Here is a 7,432-nt window from a genome sequence, read left to right on the forward strand (position 1 = left end):
AAACTTAATAGTGAAAATACAATCTAAAAAGTTGGTGCAGTCACCACCTGACATCCCCACAGACAATAATGGTAGGACAGCCCTGCAGCTTTTCTTTTGGCAATACTTCTTAGTGCAGGCACAATTCTCCACTCACTGTACTGTTCAGATTCTGCAATACAGCTGGTGCTGGCTTTTCTTGTCAGTGACAGTTTAGGAGTGGAAAGAAGTACAACTGCTGAGCTTGAAGTCTACACTGATGGTAGGCCTGGTTTTAATGCATTAAATGTAGCATAAAAAAACCCTACAGGAATATGGTATGAAGGCGTAAATCCCTACAGTCACACTCACAGTTCAGCTTTGGTCAAAACAAATGGATGGGCTGACTTGTCTTATCTTGGCTCTGTGTTTTTCTGCTTTTGCTGCCAGATGAAACTGGCACAGAAGCATAAAGATAGCAAAAACATATCATATGTTTTGGCTATTTGTTCAAACTCCAGTACTGTTGTTGCTGAGCCACTTGAGGTTGTGACTTTCATTAACATTGCTTAAAGTTCATATTTACAGTCCATTTAAATTTTAAAAGTTATTTTCCCCAACTATAAAGAAAAAGTGTATTTATTGTGAATTGCTTCTCTATTATATTGTTACCCTGATGCAACTGCCTTGCACTGACACAGAACTCTTTTATTGGTTACCTCTAGTTGCCTCCAAAGCAGCCAAACCTAAAGAAGCATGATACAGTACTTCAGTGTCACTCTTCTTTGCAGCAATAGACTTCTCTGGGAAGCCAAGTCCCCAACAGTCCTTGGCACAAAATTGCCCTTTATTGGTTCTGCACCTGGAACTGTTGCACTTTGGGACCAACAGGCATCTCCCAGGCAAGGCAAAGACAGGGAAAGTAGCATAAGAAAGCACCTAAATGGGCAAACACGTGATAATTGACACTGGAACCTGCAGGTGTCACCACAATTCAACCTTACTACACCTGCACCTTTATTCTTTGTTCTGTTTGAAGAAAAAAGGAAGTCACGTTTTGTAGCATGAGGCAGCAGTCAAAGGGATGAAGGGAATGAGTTCATTATGAATGAGCTCTAAAAATCTTTCTAATGTTGTTACAGTGGGGGGTGGGGGGGTGAACCCACAAATAAGAAGTCTCTGGTCCCTATGCCTATTCAATAATTTGCTGTTAAAGGTTGGAGCATGGAACTGTTGTTTTACCATGCTTCTGTGAAGCTTTCCAGTACTTGAATGTTTATCCCTAACTGCAAGTTCTGGTGTTTGAAGACCAGAATACCTGCCTCTACCTGAGAAACAGGTAGTTACAGTTTACCACTTGTCAGTATAAGTGCTGACAAAGGCAAAGTTTAGAAAAAAATGTGAAAATGTTGTGAGACTATGGCCATTTCCGGTGGTTAAAAAAGTGTTCTAAGCTTGCCTAAAAATGTGAAATATGCTGAAAGGAGAAGCCAAAAATCCTTCCTTTGTAGGACCCTCCCAAATGTCTGGAATTTCTTCGCTTTCCTGAGTGTGAGAAAGATATTTTTCAAGCATACATTCATCTTTGACATGAAAACACTGAATGCCTTTTAAACTGTCTCAGATTTCTGGCTTGAGTTTCCTTAAGTTTGTGATTTCTAACCTCTAATGCCAACCATAAAAATAAGACAAATTGTTTATGTTACAGTATGCTGAAAAAATGATTTTTCTATAAATGTGCTTTCAAAAAAGTAACCTAAATTAAGTGGAGGGTCTGGAAATGGCCTATAATGAAGTTTAGATGAATAATTTGCATTCATGTGTAACATTTGTCTCACAACAGATAACATGATGACTATAAATTCATAGCAAAGACATTAAAGCAAATGTTACAGACATGCTCTTGTCTTAGACTGAGCTTATAAGGAAATGTAAAAAAGCTGTAGGAAGTATTAATTCAGTCTTGGCAGGTTTCACTGTGAAAATGATATTCCCTTTGAGAAATACAATAGAAACTGGAAAGCTTTACTAGAAATAAAATAAGCAGTTGTCTAATCATTATAGCATAGCATAACTGTACTTTCTAGAATCAATGATTTCTTTTTCGCAGTCTTGATTAATTTAGAAAAATTAGGTGACTTTTTAATAAGTCTAGTTTTCTCATTAGAATTGTCTGGTTTTGAAGTAGAAAGGGAAAAGTGATAAGAAAGAAAGCATGCCTTAGTATGATGGAGCATATTGCTTCTAGAGCAGTTCCAGAGCTGGCAGCCACTGGGAACGCTGCTCTGCTGGTGTCACCTGAAACAGTGAACACACAGGTGAATAAGGGGATGCCCAGCACTGTATGGCTGTGCCCAGGCAAGGAAAGAAAATTGTACAACTGCTTTAAAACCTCTTACTGCTGATCTTATGATAATCAAAGGCCTATACCAACAAGGATTAAAAACAGAAGTGTCAACTCCTCTTTAAGCATGTTGGCAAAAATGAAATGGGCAGTTTTCAGGGTGGTTTTCTACACTGAATAATTTCCAAACCTGAATTATTTGGATATTTATTTCTGTTAAACACATACAATAGTTATATTTACCATATATGAGCTACTACTTTAGCTCCACTGTTTTTTGAGGCTTAAATGGATTTTAGTTTTTGTCTATATTTAGCTAGTAACATTTGCATTTGAAAAAACATCTGTGTTAAGAGAACAGTCAGGTTACAAAATGCAGTATTTTAAAGTCAGGAAGAGACAAAAAGCACAGAAGCACATGGGCTGTTGAAATGCTGGTGAGAGACAAATACCCCCTGGCATCCTTGGATGCCTCAGATTTAATGGAGTCAAACTGATAAAACATCTGTAAAGTCAAAGAGCTGTTATCCCCACTTCACCAACAGGAACTTGAGTGGGAGAGTTTGTAGGTAGCTAAGGCACATTTAGTTCTTTCATTTAGTTTTGAAACATCACTAAATGATTTTGATTTAGGGACAGTGAACTCTCCTCCCAAAAAAAACAGCTGACAAAGTCTTAAATTGAACCACTAGTATTTGTGGTTGCTGCCAAAGGGGATGATCCTGCTCTCTCCTGTCCCAGGCCATGTGCTCCTGGTGCTTTTCCTGTGTTGGATGTAGTAATTGTGCCACCAGATTCTCATGCTGAGCTGGCAGCTGCTGCAATGGCATTGCAAGATGTGATCCAAGTGTAAGGAGGGAAAGGCACAGGCAGGGATGGGCAGGGCAGAGCAAGATGGGCTGTTTAGAGGGGCCACCTGCTTTGGCAGAGGTACAGGAATGCAAGCAGATTGCTGCCACTTCTTACATCCAGCTCTCCGGTGGGTGGTGAGGCTGAGAGATAAGGTACTGTGTGGGACCAGGGATACATCTGACAGATGATGCATCTCATACAAAATGCATGCATCTAACAGATTGTGCATTAAAGAAAAAAAAAGGACTAACCACACTAAGTGAAAGTCCTCTCAGCACAACGTGTGAGACAATCTTCCTTGTCCATTCAGACCTGGTAAAATCTGAGTCAGCTGAAATATTGTGACCAGTTCTGAGCGCTTAAAAATGCAGCTGGTTTGGAAAGGCTCCAGAGGCAAGCGATAAAATAATCAGAGGCCCAGCAAACATAGTCTGTTATGCTGGAACGTCTATAGAGAGGCATAACAAATTTCAAATATGTAAGAAGTACCTATAAAAAGGAAGTGAGAAACTGTTCTCCAGTGCAATGACATGAGGGCTGGATTTAAGTCTAGGCAAAAGAGACATCAGGGTTAAACTACACATGCTAATTTTGTAATTGTAGGAATAGCAAAGTTCTGCAACAGATCGCTTAAGGAAGATCCAGAATTTCTGTATTTAAAAGGTTTTAAGGGTATATAGAACAAACAATAGCCTGTAAAAGCCAATGTATTTGGTTTAATAACCCCCACATAATTTGTTGAGTCTGCTGAGTATGATTTCCAAGACTTCTGTATTCATTTTCTTCTGTGGTTTACAACACTAGTAATCAGTCTTACAAAGTGAGAATTGTATCTCTGGCATTCTCTCTCGATTAAGGCCCTTGACAAACGATTGTTTTCCTCCCATTTAAATTTCATCAAGTGTCAAACTTTCCAGTCCATCTAAATCACTGAAGTAAGACTTGCTATCTCATGTCTAAATCAAAGCTAAGTCCTCTCTGTGCCTTTCTGCCGTGGGTACCTGTCAATCTCAGCATGTGGAAATAGCTACTGAGAGAAAGTTCTTCAGTTCTTCTGTTCTGCAGCCTGCCCCCATCACCATCGGGGGTTCCCCCCACCGGCACCCTGGTCCCCTCTCTCTCCCTGTCAGGGTTTCATTCTTCTGTGGGGTTCTCAAGATCTCTCTGAACTCTTGGCTCCATCAGACCATTTGCTGCTTCTGCCTTTACTCTTAGTTATGTGAATTTCTGTACTGAAAACATGATATCTCCATTTTTGGGCCCTCTGACCCCTTTAAAATTGAAAGTTACTCTTTTAATGCAACTTTCTGAAGTTTTCTCATCATTCCCACAGAGTCGGCTGCCTTAATAAAGTAAACCTTTGACACATTTTTGCCTTTTGTGTTTAAGCGTGTTAATCTGCCAGACCAATACACACAAAGGCCATAAACAAAACAATGACAGTTTTATCCAATGGGATCTTGCCTTGACCCTCGTTTTATCCTCTGTGTCGCGCTGCCCTCTCAGCCTCAAGCAAAAGATGAGACCTTAAGCTGTAAGGGAAAACATTAAAAAACACCAACCAACAATAACGTTCCTCGGTTTCAGGCGCGAGGAAGGCGGTAAAAGCCAACAAAAGACGGAAAAAGCTAATGACCCCGACGTGATTCGAACACGCAGCCTTCTGATCTGGAGTCAGACGCGCTACCGTTGCGCCACGAGGTCTTGTTGGGCAGTGGCAATCAGAGCCTTACAACTCGGCCGCCAGGGCCGCTGGCAGTGCAGCCCTTCTGCCGGAGGGGCAGGATGGGGGCGGGTTGGGCTGGGGCGGCCCCGGACCCTGCCCACCGCCGCCGCCGCACCCCTGCTCCGGCCTCTCTGCTCCGGGACTGCTCCGTTACCGCCTTCCCTCGCAAGCACGCCACCTCTCCCCACCCACACCCCCGCTAGTGGTCCGCAGCAGCAAGGGCCTTCCGCCCCCGCTCCCTGGTGGTGCTGAGCTCGCCTCCCGCGCCGTTGCCGCCCTACGCAGGCTCGTGGGTTCATGCTCCCGCTGTCGGAGGTCGCCCCTGCTGTCCCTCCGCCCACAGCGCAGCATTGATAATCCACCAGAGGGACACGGTTGTGGGGATTTACTCATAAAAGCAGTCCCGCAGCCGTGTTCTACCAGGCAATTCCTCGTTAGTATAGTGGTGAGTATCCCCGCCTGTCACGCGGGAGACCGGGGTTCGATTCCCCGACGGGGAGGCCGCAATCATTGTTTTTCTTGCCGGCGGGCGGCGCCTTTTCTCATAAAAAAGGCTCGCGCGGGGTGGAGCAATAAAAACAGGCGCGCAAGCGCAGCACTCCCCGTCGGGGAATCGAACCCCGGTCTCCCGCGTGACAGGCGGGGATACTCACCACTATACTAACGAGGAGTCAAACACAGTGTCTCCCCCCGCAGGGGCGGCTCCCGCTCTGCCGGGGGCTCGGGTGGGGCTGGCGGGGCAGCGCCATAGGGATGGGAACAGGGACAGCTCCGCACGGGCTCACCGGGACATGCACAGGCTCACGGGGACAGGGACAGCTCCGCACACACCCGCCCCACTGCGGCCCCGCCGCGCAGCCGCACGCGGAGCTGCGGGCACGGATCGCTGGAAATTGCCGCGGGAGGGAAGTGCCCGGCGGGAGGCGGGGGGAGCGGAGCAGCACCGCCAGCTCGGGTGTCTTTGCGTTTGTAGTTCTGCATCTCGTTCACGCAGAGTTTCTTTTTACGGGAACCTGAGAAGTGCTGGAGTCAGCAGTCCTTGAGGTGAAGGAACCGGAGCACCTGCTCCTTACCCACCTAAAAAGGAACGAGGGAAATGGAAACCAGCTACTTTGAGATTTGAGAGTAGAAGGCAGAAGGACACGGGCTGACCATCTGGCTCGATGTTGACCCGGTCAGCAGAAACATGGTTGTAAGTTTGTACGACAGTGACATTAGACAAGGAACTATATTTACTTTGCTGACTTCTGAGATGAAGAATTAACACCACATAATAAACAAGCGTTCGGAGCAAATGGTGTTCTCTTTTGATGGCCCGCTACTGCTAGTATTAGCATAAATGAACCCCAGCTTAGCTTTTTCAGATAATCAAAGCTAAAGAGCAAACAGCTTCCTTTATGAAGACTTCTAAATATAAGTGACCTCTAAATAATGCATTTCTGGGAATTTAAACTCATTTACACGTTTGAATGTGCTTCTCAGTGGATGCAACAGATGTAAATTTTGTCCTGGAAAGTGAAAAATACCAACCACAGTCTTGTAACAATTTCAAGACTTCAGATGTAGTGTAATGAGCCATATTGTAGGGCTGTGGTCTGGTGATAGGCTTTAAACCTCCCAGAGCAGGATCAAAACCCGTGTTTCCAGGCTGGTCTGCACTTGCTGTTCATGTTCAAATTTTATTCAAAATATGTTAATTGTTTGCTTGAAGCTGGGAGACTTTCTGGTGGATCAAACATTGCCTGTTTGCATTTTATAGGATCACACACACGTAGTTTAGACCTTTTTGCCTGCAATTTCTCACTTCCTTCTGTTCATTAACCCTTGTGGTCAGGGAGCTGAGCTTCAGACATCTTTATGTACCCCAAAGAAGAAGATGACTTATCAAAAAATACTTAAGAAGTGGAGCAAGAAGAGACATGGGGGTGTGAGTCAGCACAGCAAAAGGGCTGTTTGGAAGTGGATGGACTATTATGAGGCTACAATGATTTGCAGTTACAGAGCAAATACATTCCTTGTTGATTTCTCACAGAGACATGCAAATGCAAAGCAGAACAGGTACTGGGATCTATGATCAAAGCTCCAGGATCTGTGGAGGCTCCATCTTCTCCTCAGGATCTACATGCAGCTATTTCATGTGTCCAGTTCTAACAACCTTGTTGCAGAGTTTCCTCATCATTGCATCAGCTCTGTGTTTAGCTTGTCCCTGGAGGCTGCTAAAACATGACTGGTGAAAGTCACCTGCAAGAGGCCCATTAGAGCCACAGGCAGGAGCAGGGCTGCCATCTAGCACATCTTTGTGGCTGCATGCTAGTTACCTCCCCTTCAGCTTACTTAGCTGAAGCTCATCTGGCAAAATGTCCAGATGAGTTTTGAATCTCATCATGGATGGGAAATTCCACGACCTCTTTGCCACAACAGGTTGTCCACCCTCACTGTTAAGAATTTCCACATACCCTTCTATTGTATTTGCAGGGCGCCCCATGGCAGGAAGGAATGATGACTCTGACTCCATGTTCTCAGAACGCTAATTTATTATTTATGATACTATA

At 44.5% G+C, this 7,432-nt stretch overlaps 3 non-coding genes across 3 annotated transcripts; 1 reads left to right on the forward strand and 2 right to left on the reverse strand.

Moving 5' to 3' along the window:
• Positions 1–4,786: 4,786 nt before the first annotated feature.
• On the reverse strand, positions 4,787–4,858 carry TRNAW-CCA (transfer RNA tryptophan (anticodon CCA)). The gene has a single exon. It is a non-coding gene; the product is annotated as a tRNA-Trp (tRNA).
• A 450-nt stretch (positions 4,859–5,308) lies between these two features.
• Positions 5,309–5,380, forward strand: TRNAD-GUC (transfer RNA aspartic acid (anticodon GUC)). The gene has a single exon. It is a non-coding gene; the product is annotated as a tRNA-Asp (tRNA).
• Positions 5,381–5,478: 98 nt separating this feature from the next.
• TRNAD-GUC (transfer RNA aspartic acid (anticodon GUC)) lies at positions 5,479–5,550 on the reverse strand. Its single transcript has one exon. It is a non-coding gene; the product is annotated as a tRNA-Asp (tRNA).
• Positions 5,551–7,432: the final 1,882 nt, after the last annotated feature.

The sequence above is a fragment of the Zonotrichia albicollis genome, chromosome 4 (genome assembly GCF_047830755.1).
Source record: "Zonotrichia albicollis isolate bZonAlb1 chromosome 4, bZonAlb1.hap1, whole genome shotgun sequence".
NCBI classification, from domain to species: Eukaryota; Metazoa; Chordata; class Aves; order Passeriformes; family Passerellidae; genus Zonotrichia; species Zonotrichia albicollis.